This window comes from Dasypus novemcinctus, chromosome 9 (assembly GCF_030445035.2).
Source record: "Dasypus novemcinctus isolate mDasNov1 chromosome 9, mDasNov1.1.hap2, whole genome shotgun sequence".
NCBI lineage: Eukaryota > Metazoa > Chordata > Mammalia > Cingulata > Dasypodidae > Dasypus > Dasypus novemcinctus.
This window is the reverse complement of record NC_080681.1, coordinates 48876664-48891961: the sequence shown is the minus strand read 5'-3', so window position 1 is coordinate 48891961 and position 15298 is coordinate 48876664. Positions and strand designations below refer to the sequence as shown.

The following is a 15298-nucleotide window of genomic DNA, read 5'->3' as shown; positions in this document are numbered from 1 at the left end:
TTCTTGAGAGAATCATCTTGTATTTGTTCTGTTAAAGTTGTTTTTATTTATTAAGATATGTTTACCTACCATAAAATCCATCTAAGGTGTACAATCAATGACTTTTAGTATAACCACAATCAATTTTAGTAGATTTTCATATCATCATAAAGAAAAACCCCATAACCCTTTGCACTCCTGTCTCAGTCCCTCCACCCTGTTTCTATAGGTTTATTTATATTTACATTTTACACAAATGGAAACATACCAAATGGAGTACTTTGTGTCTGGTTTCTTTCACTTAGCATAAAGTTTTAAAAAAATTATTGTAAAATTTTTGTTCTTAGAGATTTTTCTGTTTACATAAAAGTCATGTACAAATATAATATTCCCATATACTTCCCCATTGTTGACACTTTATACTTTGCATTGGTGTGGTATGTTTGTTTCAATTGATGAAGAATATTAAAACATGGCAATTAACTATATTCCAAAGCTTGTATTAAATGAATTTTCCCCTTATATCATCCTATTAATTTTTTATTCTACCAGGCGTCTGAGTGCACTAGCAACCCAGGTCTATTTTAAACCATATTCTTAGCCTGAAGTTTCTCTGGTACAATTCTAGAAGTGTAAGTTTGAACTGAGAACTCAAATGAAGGTCTTCTTTTGTGGTTATCAGTTCTTAGGAGATATTTTCCTCTCCTCTACTAGCACTAGGGTATGAAATTAATTTTTCTTATTATACCTTATGCAGGAAACTGAGATCCGTGGGTACTAGCTTTATTTTTAGGTTTCCTATTAGATTCCTCATCTTGGTCAGGCCCTTGATTTGAATTTGTATCATCTTATCCCATGACCTTAAGAAAGTCAAAGATCAAGGTTATCAAGGATCAGTGAATGTTACCAGAGTGAAAACTGACTTCACAGTTCAGTTTGCATTTCTGGAGTCACATTTTCTTGCAATTTTTCACACCTCAGTTTTTCTTACCTTTTTGTCAGCTTATTGGCACATATGAAAAGCAATTTCCTTTATTTTTATGCAACAATTTTGGACGTTTTCATTGGAGGGATCATTCGGAGTATCCAGGCAACAACACTGACTGAAACAGAAATATTCATTATTGTTTTGAAATAAGAAGATTGAAATTTCTCAGAAATTCAGGAAACCTTTCGAAATTCCTCATTACCATCACACCATAATCAGAGCACAAGTTGGATAATTAATTTGCCTAGGTAGGAATCTTGGTTTTACCATTCATGAGCTGCACTGTGAGGTATAAGTTAATTAGCCTCCCTTTGCCTGTTTTCTCACAGGTGATAACAGTACTTATTTCATGGGGTTGTGATGAGGATACAATGAGTTAATACACATAAACACTTGGAATAGTGGAAAATATTAAGTACTCAATGTATCTTAGCTATTATTACATTTGCTATTATTATCCTTTTACATGTTCTTCTAAGTTCTATAAAAGCTAATATGACTACTGATAGTGCTCAAGTTATTTTAGAGAAAAATTTAGGACTAAAAGACTACCAGTTAGAAAATTAAAAATGCTTGATCCCATATATTTACTCAGTAATTATTAAGCATTTATAATACCATTAGACCTTTTTTGTGTCAGGCAATTAGCTATGTCTTAGGGGGTAAAGTATTTTAATACATTAATTAAGTATAATTATAATTTAAAGGGAGACTGTTATAACCAAAATATTTTCATCTTTCTCAGCATAAAATGTAAATATTAGTTGATGGTACTCTTCTCGGGTACCTCCAAGGATTCAGAACAATAAGTGTCTTACTGTGAGATTTTAATTTACATCATTATAAAGGATACCAATAACAAAGTTTGGAAATCAAACGTTTCTTTTTCATTTAATTCTGAGGCACAAATAATCATTCAATTGGAATTTATACATATATATTAACACCTATACATGGGAGTTATTCTTTCTAACTTTATTTTAAAGTCTGATCCAGTTTATTTTTATTAGAGTATAGAAATGAACCCAGCAATAATTTCTTCTCAGTGGATGAAATATTTTAAGTGTTTATGTTATAACTAATGTACTTTGAATTTTTAAAATTATTGTTGCTTAATATCCTTAGTTTCTTCCCCCCTTCTTAGAATTACTATTAGCATTTTGGAATGTTTGAAGAGGTTATTAGGGAATTTGAAAGGTTACTAGGGGTTCTTGCATCTCAAACATGGTAAAGGAAGACAATTATTTATGAAGTTCAATAAAAGAATAAAACCCATTCCTTTCTGAGTATTTGAAATGCAGGACTTAATGTGAAATGCAGATAAGAATATATGTTGAGGTCTGGAAGCAATTTAATACCTATAGTTGTTTTACAGCTTTAAGACAGACAATAATCAGGCAATATAAACATAGTTTGATCAGATTGGACCCAATAGATTCCATTTTAATTCTAATACTCTGTTACTGTATGGATTGGTTAAATCAAATCCTACGGTATTTCATGTGTGGACTAAACCATTGCCTTTGCCTCAGACCTCCAACACCTTTGACACCTGGGGATTTCCTTGGTTTATTTTAGTAAAAGGGGCTCTAATTTTATAACTTGGTAGAGGAAAGGGATATGGCTGTTATTAGTGTACACAAGGTTACTGAGGGAAGACTACATGAAATCCTACTTGCCTGAAAATATAAAGCCTCTTGGGAAAAAATGATGAAGGTTATCTGGGGTTGTTTGTCCAGTTCCCTCTACAACACTCTTAAAAAAAATCAAAACTAAACAAAAATATAAAAACAAAAACACAAGTGATGTGAGTGATGGTCCAGCACTTACTCCAAGAAACCAAGAAAAGGCATGCTTTTTCCTGGAAACAATGATCATTATCAGGAACAAATAACATTTCAAAGCCATATAATATATAAGTAAGGAGAAAGAAAATCAGTTGGTCAGGAGGAGTCTATTAAAGACAAACAAACAAGTGAAAATACAAGAATGGGATTCTATTATATCACACACAGTCCAATTTTGCTCTTTAAAGAAACAATTTTACAAGTATTTTTGTCTTTGAATCCTTGAGTGATGCTGTCCATAACTTTAAATATATATATATATATTCATGTTTATTTCTTAATCCATTAATTTTCACATATGCTGTGCAAGTTGAGGATTTGCTCATTCATACTACTCTCTTTTCTTTTCCTGAAACCAATTTTGAAAGTTATATTATTGTTCCTTTTTTTGGTTAACATAGTAAAATTACATACTTTGAACTTTATTTCTTTTTCCTTCAAATTTCAGTAACAATGTTATTGAGATTTAACTTCAAATAATAAAGTGCACCCTTGTAAAGTCTAAAATCAAGATAGAGAGCATTTTCATCATTGCCCCAGTTTTCTTTGTTGCCTTTAAACCTATAGTTCATTATAATTGTCTACCCAGACTAAAAGTAATGCAATTTTCTGTCACTATAGATTAAATTTCTTGAAATATATAGCACTATAATAATAATTATGTATATACGCTTTTGTGTCTGGCTTCTTCAATCAGCAAAATGATTTGAGGATGATCCATATTGTTAGGTGTACTAGTACTTCTTCCTTTTTACTGCTAGATGGTATCCAGTTGTAAACACCATATTGTTTATCTACACATCCATTCATGGACACAGATTGTTTTCAGTGTTTGGCTATAAGGAATAAACCTGCTTTGAATTCCAAGGGGTAGAATGAATGAGTCATATGGTAAGTGTAGATTGAATTTTGCAAGAAAATTCTAAAGAGTTTTCTAAAAGTGGTTGCACCATTTTCCTTTTCACCAGAAAAATAATTCCAGTAGCCCCAAACTCTCACCAATTCTTGGTACTGATATCTTTTAAATTTTATTAGTTATGTAATCTCATTGTGGTTTAAATTTCATTTTCTCAGCTACTAATGAGGCTGAACATCTTTTGCTATGGTATTGACCATTCATTTATTTTCTTTTCTGAAATGTCTGTTCAAATTATGCCCATTTTATTGGGTTAGTTGTCTTTTTATTATTGAGTCATGAGTTCATTATATGTTCTTGATACAAATCATTTTTAAATTATATGCATTGCAACTTTTTCTCCCATATGACGGTTTGAATTTTCATTTCCTTAACAATGTCTTTTGAACACCAAATATTTATAATGTAATAAAGTACATTATATCATATTTTTCATTGATCATTTATGCTTGATGTAAGAAATATTTCTCTGCATGAAGACTGCAAAATTTTCTTCTAGAGGTTTATAGTTTTAGCTTTTACATTTAGATTTTCCATCTCTTTGAGTTAATAATTGATCACATATGTGTGGGTCTATTTCTGGCCTTTATTCTGTTTCATTAATTCTCTTGTCTATCCTTTTTCTTTTTCCAATATGAAATTCTTAACTAATATATCTTGATAGTCAATGTTAAAATCTGTTTGCATAAGACTCCATCATTGTTCTTCCTTTTAAAAATCGCTTTGGCTTTTCTAGATTGTTTGTATTTTAATGTATATTTTAGATTCAGTTTGTTGATTTCTATTTAAAAATCATGCCACAAGTTGGACAGATTATGTAGAATCTTTAGATAACATTAGAGAGAATTGATATCTTAACAATATTAAGCTTTCCTGTTCATGAGCATGGTATAGCTCTTCATTCATTTTCAGTTTGGATATCTTTTACATATTTTGTTAAAATTTTTGCCTGAGTAATTCATATTTTGAATTCTACTGTAAATAAAAATTGTATTCTTGACAAAATCTAATATGGTACATGAAGTATTTAAAAATATGAAAAGTCATGTTTTCATGTATAAATGTATATAAAGTAAATTTGTTTTAAATGAATGGGAGTGATAAATATCAAATTCATGGTAATGCTCATTTATTGGAGAAGGATAGAGATAAGATAAAAAAGAAGTACAGAAGGTTTTAGCTATGTCCGTAATCATTTTTCCTTTAAAAACTATAACGTATATATGACAAAATAAATTCCTGTTATTATTCTCAATATTTTTCTGAATATTCAAAGTAAGCCACAATGAAAAAGAGAGAGAAAAAAATGAACCTGCAGTGAGCCATCAGGAGATTTTTACATTGAACTCTGTGAGATATAATGTATATTTGGAATAGTGTAGCAACATTGGAATTGAATCCATGATGTACTTAGGAGGAAGAACCAATGGCATAGGTTGTGGAAAGGATGTAGTAATCAACTTTACTCAAAATTCATTCATTAAAACTGGATGCATTTGAATATTGCAATTCTGTTGTGGCTAACTTGAATCATTCCTTTAATTTTTAAGGGTAAAAATGGTAATAGGACAACTGAATCCAATGCCCCAGGTTAATTCCAAGTGTCTGATGATTCTGTTCTTGGCCCAAAGTGACTGAATGGAACTCGATAAAAGCACACAATCATGTGGACTGGAGTCATTTTAAATTCATAATCTTAAGTGGATCCTTAATGCTGCTTTATATATTCCCTTAGTCTAATAACCAACCATCTTTCCTTGTTCTGTTCACGATTACAAGATGCTAAATGTGATCTACACCCTTTAAGACTTCTAAACATTTTTAAAAATTATTTTTCTTTATTAATCGCCCACATGGTTCTCTCATCTGTCTACATATTGTTTGCTCACCTTTTCCAGGAGGCACCAGGAACCAAACCCAGGACCTCCCACGTGAGAGGCAAGTGCCCGACAGCCTGCGCTACCTTCACTCCCCACGGGATGCAGCATCTGCTGGTTTGTGGCATCTTCTTGCTGTGGCGGGTGGCGGCATATGATCTCTGTCTTCCTTTTTTTTTTTTTAAATTCACCATACTACCGTTTATTGTTTGAAATCTCTGAGTGAGATACTATGCTTGTTCTTTTTTTTAAAAATTAATTTATTGAAGTATAGCACTCATACATAAACAATAAGTGTATAATAATAGTTGTAAACTTACAAAACATATATAACATCATACAGGACTCTCATAACTCACCATACCACCAATAACTTGCATTGTTGTTAAACCTTTATAACTAATGATTAAAGAGCACTACCCATAACCTTGATCTTAGTTTCATTTTAGTTAAAAAAATTAAAATTAAAATTAAAAAAACCAGTAGTGGTAATCTGATCTAAACTCTAAACTTCATCCTCCAACATAGTTCTACCTCAACCTTCTCTCCTTCTATTCAGTTTCTTATGTCATGCTACTTCTACTTCTCAAAATCAGCCCCTTTTATTAATACCAATTTTCATTTTTCCCATTCTCTTCCTCCATGAGTTATTTCCATCAATTAATTTTCTGACTGCTTTACATTACACTACACTTTAATGTCACTTTCTGTTGATTCATTTTATGTAGTCTAAAAATGCTCCAAAGATTACACTTCCTAAAAGTTGTGCTTTATGTGGCTTTTCCCTTAAACATACTGCTTTTCTTTTTAGGTGAACTTCTTAAAGAATAACTGCTTGGGCCTTCACTTTATTGCCTTTTCATATCCTTCTGACAAATGAATATGGTTTCTCTCTCCATCACTCCATTAAATTTCCTTGATGGAGCTACTTGATGACTTTCTAATTGCCATACCTAGTGACAAAGACTTTATGGTCTTTATTTTATGCCAAAACCGTCTTATATAACTGTTTACCTTCTCTCCCTTATTGCACTACCTGGCCTAACTCTTCTATTAAACTACTGTCTTCTTAATAGCCTTAAGGAGTCGTCTTCCTTTATTCTTCTTCCATTTGACTATGAGTCAGTTCTTGGCTCACGGTGTTTATTATTTCATCTATTCATCTTGTGCATTTTAATTGTGATTACCTGATATTTTTATGCTGTTGAATATAAAGTCTGACCTTTAAACTCCCTATTCTTTATATATATGTGTGTATAGGCATATATATATATGCTTCAGATTATATAAAAAATATCTGTTGGACCTCTCTGAATATCATGCAAAACACTCAAAATCAATTTTTTTCCAAACTATAGTAATCATTTCTTCCCCAATACTAAGCCATAAATCCTTCTCCTTTACTTTCTACTACTTTTAGTGCTCTGCTAATTACCCAGATTACCAAAATATGCAACTAGAGATTTTTCTGGACTTTTGTCTCAGAATTTTGTACTACTATCTAGTCAATTGATACATTTTTCCTAACTTTAATTACTTTAAATGCATCACAATTCTGTCTCCTCTTCCCATCTCTAACCCTATTGCCCTACTTCAAGTCCCCATCATCTTTGACCTGAATAACTGCAATAATCTTATTAAAACATCTTTTTCTTTCTTCAAGCCATCTTTCCCATGCCTGTCAAGATGATATGATACACCTGGAACACAAATATAGTAATTCTCCAATAAATATCTTAAATAGCTTCCCATTATGAAGAAATAATTTCTCACTGAGGGTTAATCTGTGAAGAATTGGTAAAAAGGTTGTAGATCTTTGGGAATTAATAGAAACGGTGAAAGCATAAGGTGTTGGAACCTAGCAGAGCTATTATATGAAAATGAGTGTGGTTGAAAGGAAAAGTCTAAGGTCATGTATATTAATAGAAGGAAAGCTGAAAACTGTAACATAGGAATGTGTATGATAGGAAAAACACATGTAAAACATGAATATGGGTGGTATTGCATATATAAGCCTGTTTTTACAAAATATAAATACAGTTATACTAGATAGAAGGAAAAAGAATAGCAGCTATGTACAGCAGGGGAAGCATAGAGAGAATGACAGGTGATGAGTTTTGTTTGTTTATTATTACTATTGGACTAATGAAAGTGCTCTAAGAATGATTAAGTAATGAATGCAAAATATATGATTACACCAAATACTATTGAGTGTACATTTTGGATGGATTTATGCTTTATTAATATATATCAATAAAATAGATTGTTAAAAAATTTTTCTGATAACTATAGTAGAACATTCAGTATTCTCATGCAATGTCCCTGCATATTTCAACTGTTCCTACTTCCTGATACTAACTTCAAATTCTACTAAAATGCCAGATTGCTAGTATTTTCTAAGATGTTACATGATGATACATCGTCCATGCCTATGCAGATACTTTTTTGTTGTTGTTCCTCCCTGCTACTGCTTGTTATACCCTCCCCCTAATTTTCACCTGGTCAATTCTTACTCATTTCTGAGAGCTTTGAATCTAAGGCACATTGTCACCTCTTTAAGGAAGTCTTAACATACTTTTGTTGATCTTTTGCATCCCATGATTATTTTTTTCATAGTACCCCATTGCCTTAATTTAATCTTTTTACATATGTGTCTACTCTATGAGTAAAGGTAAAATCTCTTTATCTTTTTATCCTAACAGCCTAACATGAAGAATGTAAAGAGAAAATGAAAGATTTCTTTTGTGGAAGGCAGAATTCTAAGATTGCCTCCAAGATTTCTACCCCTAGTATACACACCTTAGAAAAGCTCCTCTCCTTGAATGTGAACATGACCACTGAATTTGATGAAATATCACTCCCATGATTTGGTCCCAAATCACTTGCTTTGAATCAGTCAAATGGGAGATTGTCTTGGATTGGTTTACAAGATTTGAGAAATTACATAAACTTCTCATAGGGGCTGGGCTCTTCCTGCAGTCAGACAAATTTGCCTGCTACCTCCATGAATTCTAGGATGGCAAGGAAATTAATTTTTCTAACATTTACCTTAGCGTGGAATGGTACCCTGAGCCTCAGGCAAGACCCAGCCCTGGTCAACGCTTTAGTTATAGCCTTATGAGACCCTGAGCAGAAGACCTACTTAAACTGTGTCTGGAAGGCTTCTCCCATGGAAAGTCTAAGATACTATATTTGTTCTGTTCTAAAATGCTAAGTTTGTAGTAATTTGTTCCACAGCATAATAAAACTATACTATTTTTAAAAGAGGAAACACAGAGTTGCAGTTCACTGAGTTGGCCAGAGGTATTGTAGACACAGGAGAAACTATATCCTATGAGATTGCATGTGGTATTCATGTCAATGGAAAACTATTGGTGAATGACCAACAATGAGTGCATCACAACTGGAACAATGATACATTTCCACTTGCAGCATTGACTGAATTGAGGGAAGTAATAGTAAACTAAGAGAATAACTAAGGAGTAAGAAAATAAGAAAGAGAAAAGTTTTGGAATGTTGCCTAGCAACCAATATGCTGTTCTAGCATCTTCAAGAGTTAGTAGGGGCATGCTAAATTTAATTCAATCTGTGTGGTTGTGTTGCAAGGATACACCAGGAAGTAAGGAGGCTCAAAATATATAAAATAATCTCAGCAAGAGCTGAGAGATTTTTAAGCTAAAACAACTTTTATTTTTTGCTCTCTTTTTTCTTCTATTTCTATTTTATGTCTATCTCTGCTTTTAGTATTTAGTCTTCTTTGGGGTTGATTCTCCCAAAATGTGTCTTCTCCAAACAACTCTTCTAACCTAGATAAATCATAATATTATCAGTTCCTTTGATAATGATTGGCTTATGGTGGTTACTTAAACAAAGATTGGCCACTGAGGAAAGAGGACAAGTCTTCTGAAGGGATCCTGGAAAAGACTTATTTCCCTGAACATAGGATAGGCAGAAAAAAGCTGGGGTTTTCTTATTTTCTTGGTGCTGTTGGAACTGGATTTACTTTTTAAACCACTAAGGCTATTTTGCTTCCAGCCTGAGAATAAATGTAGGGATCGGACATGATTCACAGGGAAGTGGAACTGGAGCCTTGAAATGTTGTCCCTAGACGATGACTGGTTCTGCATTTCTTAAGTGAGAAAAAATTGATTTCTTTATTATTCGGTATAATTTGGATCAGACTACACTATAAACTGCAGTCAGAAAGCATACAACAGGGCGGCTGACTTGGCCCAGTGGTTAGGGCATCCGTCTACCACATGGGAGGTCTGCGGTTCACACCCTGGGCCTCCTTGACCCGTGTGGAGTTGGCCCTTGCGCAGTGCTGATGCACTCAAGGAGTGCCCTGCCATGCAGGGGTGTCCCCCATGTAGGGGAGCCCCACGTGCAAGGAGTGCGCCCCTTAAGGAGAGCCGCCCAGCGCGAAAGAAAGTGCAGCCTGCCCAGGAATGGTGCCGCACACACGGAGAGCTGACACAACAAGATGACGCAACAAAAAGAAACACAGATTCCTGTGCTGCTGACAACAACAGAAGCGGACAAAGAAAATTCAGCAAATAGACACAGAGAACAGACAACCAGGGTGGGGGGGGCGGTGAGGGGAGAGATATAAATAAATAAATCTTTAAAAAAAAAAAAAGAAAGCATACAACATGGTATACTTACTCCAAATATCTCTTAGCTACTATACCACTTTACTGTATACCTTTTGTATGTCTCATAATTGAATGTCCCAAGACAGTAGTCATTCTGTGGAATAGGACATCTTTCTTAGCTAGAATTTTTGTATTAGGTAGGATTAATCATAGGCCACTAACATTCTTCATATCTGCTTCAGAGTCAGAATTTTATGCCTGGGCAGCTCAGAGATAGTCTGAGATACAGGTTCTAAAGACAAAATAAAGGTAATTTTCCTGAAGGACAAGCATTCGGCCATCTTGTACAGACTTGGGCATTGGGACTGATAATGGCCTGTCCAGGGGAGATGCCAAGAAATCTAAAGATTAACTTTACTCATGGAGTTGGATTGCCCTGTGTTGACCTCAGTAACTAACCAACCCAAACGATTTGGGGTGGCTGTGAAACTAAAGAACACACCTAGCACTGAGATATAAGCTTTATTTGAACTTAAGACAGGTGAGAGTCTCCAGTGGCAACCATATGGAGAATGAAGATAGTGTTCCACAGAGATGGGAAACTGAGGGGTGATACAAGGGGTTTCAGAACAAAGACATTCCCCAGAGTATGAGAACAGACTTCCTGCTAGGGTCCCATGACAGCACATATGGGGTGTGGTGATGTTATCACAGGAATGAAGTTTTACTGCTCTGAGGAGATTGTGGTTTACAATACCATCTATACATCCTTTCCGCTCTGGGGAAACTTATGTCTAGGTCACACAGGCTGCTGTGTGCTGAAGACTTAGGGGGAGCCCAGGTCCTGGGTTCCCACAGTAACAAACCACAAAGTAAGGCAAAGAAGAAAATGGTCTTACTCCACTGAAAGCACTAAGATCGTCTAAATAAAGAGACACATCTCTTTAGGTAAAGTTTGCTTCAGTCTTCGGCAATAGGATTGCACACTCAGATCAGTTAATTTGTTTTAAAAAGTCTATAATAGCATAGTAGAAATACAAAAATAAGTTGGTCTACAATGTTTGTATGTATATTTGAATTAAGAGTAAAAACCCTGCTAATGTAAATAAAATCAAATATCATCAAACTTATTCTTTTCCAGTATTTTTCTTCAGATTTTTCAAAAAGACTAAATTACAGAGCAATTTTAAGTGATTTTACTGAGAGTTATATAAATTTTATATACTGCCTTCAATCTTAAAGCTACTCATTTTTTTTTCCAAGTTTCAAGGTACCAGCCACAATTGAAGCCCAGACATTTTTTACCATAAGAATAGAATAAAATGGAAAGCTCATTTTCTGGGTTATGCAATAGAGAAAGAGACCTAAGAATAAATAGATTATTTGTGTATCAGAATGAAATGTGTCAGAAAATGACACTTCTCTCTCTCTCTCTTTTCTCCCACTTTTCATTTCTTCTCTTATTTTTTAGAATGAAGATACCTGACAGAACAATCAATTTGTGAATGCGTATGAATTTCCAGTTCACTGCAAGATAAAATCACTACAAAGTTGATCTGATAAATGATTATTCACAACCTAAGAGATGTTTCATGTAATAATAGAGCTCTGATAAATAAGTATATGTTAAAAGAATAAGCATTTTCTACAAGAAAGTTATTCATTTAATAAATTGTTTCCATTCTTCTCTGGCAGAATGAGTGACCGCCTGAATACTAAATAATATCAATTTGGCCTGCTATTTTCTGACATTTGTATTTGAAAGAAAAATATTATGTAAACCCAAGCACGTTAGTGAGAGAAGAGAAAAAAAGTGATGCTTAGGGCAATCGGATGGTATTCTCTAATATATAATGCTGTTTGTGTCTCTTCTTTGATTATCTTTATGTACCAATTATTAGCAGCCATTAGTGCCCTCAGGATAAAGCAAAGCAAAGCAAAACAAAACAAAGACCTGTCAGTCTGCAACTGACAGATAGGTCTTTGAGGTTATAGATGGATTTATTGGTTCTCTGTTCCTAAATCTCCCAAAAAGACCTGAACAATATCCTGCCTGAAAGAGACTGAGGACTGAGCACCTGGAGGCCTTTAATAATGATGATGGTAGGAAAGCATGATACTTTTGAAGTTAATTTTCAGTGTGAATTATATTGAGTGCTCTTGCTCAGAAAGAAACTCCTCTGGTGAGAGAAAGGGAAATATTTTCTGAAGAGGATATAAATGTTTTGTTAGATTCTTATTCTTAAAGGGTATTTACAACCCCAAGTTATAAAACCTCACTTGGGCTCCAGTGAAGAATATAAAATATTGTACTTATTTATACCTACTTTTGTTTCAATTCTCATACTTTGTTTCATATTTGAAGAGCTAAAACAAAACAAAACAAATATAGTATAAAAAAAAGAAACAGCATAATCCCTCTTGTAATTCTATTAAATGCAAATAAGGTGCATCATTCACAATATCCAACTAAAATAAATACACACATGTGAATAATATTTTATGGTAAATTCTGGAAATATTATTGTATTGTTTGCTACTTTTTTCAATAGCATTTGTTGAACTTCTACTATGTGCCAAGCAGAACACCAGGGGCTAAGAGATTAACATATATGTGATTTCTTTATGTGTACTCCTTTATGCTTAGAATATTATGAGGGGAACTAACAAGAAGAACTAAATAGACAAATATAGTAATATACTAAGTATTGTAACAAGAGAAGTGCCTGTTTCTGGTTGAACTAACTGTGTCATCAAAGTACTTGAGCTCAACTACTTCATCTGTAGAGTAGGGATTATAATTTATTACCTGCCTGAAAGCAGTCAAATGGAGCAGATGCTTTCTTGGGGTCTCTTGCAATGTTAACATTTATGGTTCAATAAATGAATAATTTCCTGGAAGTTGCTTAAAATATAAAATGTTCCCCTAGCAATGTAACCCATTAAAACAATCATAGAAAAAAATACAACCAAACACACACAATCTGACCTGTTTGCCCTTTAAGGGTTCACTAGGTCTGTTTAGCATACAGAGATTTAAAGCAAGGATGTGGCAGAGAGACAGACAATGCTAATTTGCCATGGTATTGTCGTATTATTGAATTAATATTCTTGTACTAACTGCTAGGTGAAGCTAATCATTCTACTTTTATGGCGAGGTCTTCCGATAAAAACAATGACAAAACTTCTTTTAAGTTCGTAACTATTTTGTGTCTTCTCAACAGATCCTACAAACCATGTTAGAAATTATAGAGAAAAATAATAGATTCATCTTGTTGGTGAATACTGTATGCAGTTTCCAAAACTGTATCTGGAGAGAAAATTGAAATGAAAAGGAATTGAATACAATCCCAAAAATGGTACTAGTAACTTACATTGGTAAATTTGTCATTTTTACACATATCAAGCTTTGTATTAGAATTTATAGAATATGGTACAGGTTTTGTGCATTTGCCAGGTCTTCAAATGAGGATACTATGTGGATGACAACTGCCAATGTGTTACTGCATCTTCATCTTTTAAGATTTCTAATTTACATTTTATCATACTTAATTTAAACAATATTCTGAGAATATAATTTTTAAATTAGCCCCCAAATAGGATAGAATGTGATTTATCTCAAATGACTGACACAGACTGCAATATTACTAAGACAGAAGAATACTGGCTAGTCAAAGTCAATTTGAAAGTTAATTTAAAAAATATATTAATTTTCCTGAAAGAGGCATAAGATAATTCAAATCAGTAGTTCTATGTCATTACAATCATCCTAATTATAGGAATGAAGAAATTGGACTAGATGACAACGTAGGTCATTTTTAGTGATAATAGCTTTTGTAGATCTAACTTTAACACAATTCTATAAATTAGTTGAAATAGTGTATATAGAAGTGATTTGAAAATTATATGCTTTTGCATAAATATACAGTTCAGGCCAACTGATTGTCGGCTCTTTCTCAATTTATCAGTTAGTTCAAATGTTTGATTTAATCTTTAAAAACAATTTTACTTATTTTTCATAAAAATAATTCTATGTGTTATATATTGACTAAAATTTGAGGTATTGAGGCAGCTTCTATATGACTATTGTTAGCTGGTTCAGATCTGAGAGTCTTAAAGACCAGAAATGGAGGAGTTAAGCAACATTTCTGCTTTGGTGCGCTCTGACTAGGCAAACCCAACTATTACAGATGGTGGGAAATTTTTTTTACCTATTACAGAATGTTCTTTGGAACTCGTATCTTGCTATACTCCTGAATTTCATGAGTCTTCAGAATTCTGTGGAAGAGAATTTCATCCCTATTACAGTGGTTTTCATATCTATGAAAATATGTGAGAGAAAGAGCATCCCTAAAAGAAATGAGGCTTGTGGGAGAACAATATGTTCTTTGAAAAAAATGTCATGGGGTGGGGAATGTTTGGCATAATGGGCCTAGGTTATTAGCAGGTCTGCATTGATGAAGGAGTGCTGTTTCCAGGCATAGTATCTCTGGGAAAGGAGCGTTATAATAAAGGAGGAATCAAATATTTTGCTGAGAAAATTTCCTAAGAAAGAGCTATTAGTCCTATCAGGAAAGCATTTTCCTAGTGATTAGCAAAGAGTGGAACACAAAATGATGGGAGTTCAGAGTAGGGAGAATGTTAGTCTATTTTTCTTTTAGGAATTATGTTTGGAATTTCAGTCATGGATCATTTAACTAATTAAACAATCTTTAAGTTTTCCTCTGACATATATCAACTAAGAGGATAAAGAACTATGATTTATTCAGCATCTACTTTGCATTAGACACCTGTTCATATGTTATGTCATTTCATTTATCAATTTAACATATATATGTGCCTATGATATACTAGGCAATGTTATAGGCATTAGAAATTCAGCAATATAGATGACATTACATGGATTTTAGATTCTAATAGAGCTGAAATTTAGAAAATAAGGTAATTTCTTTATCATAAATATTATTAGGAAAATAATAATGCAAAGTTGTAGAAAGACTGGGGCAATTTTGATTAGTGTGGTCAGAAAGTTACATTTGATTCAGGCCTGGAGAATAAAAGGAGAGTAGATTATTATAGATATTTAAAGAGAGTAA

The 15298-nt window shown here is 33.3% G+C and overlaps 1 long non-coding RNA gene across 1 annotated transcript in view; it reads left to right on the top strand.

Moving 5' to 3' along the window:
- Nucleotides 1-12666, top strand: part of LOC105745126 (uncharacterized) — a 36844-nt gene extending 24178 nt beyond the window's left edge. Inside the window, exons 2-3 of the long non-coding RNA XR_001117956.2 lie at nt 5629-5724; nt 11674-12666. This is a non-coding gene — a long non-coding RNA (uncharacterized lncRNA). The remainder of the gene's footprint in view (nt 1-5628; nt 5725-11673) is intronic.
- Nucleotides 12667-15298: the final 2632 nt, after the last annotated feature.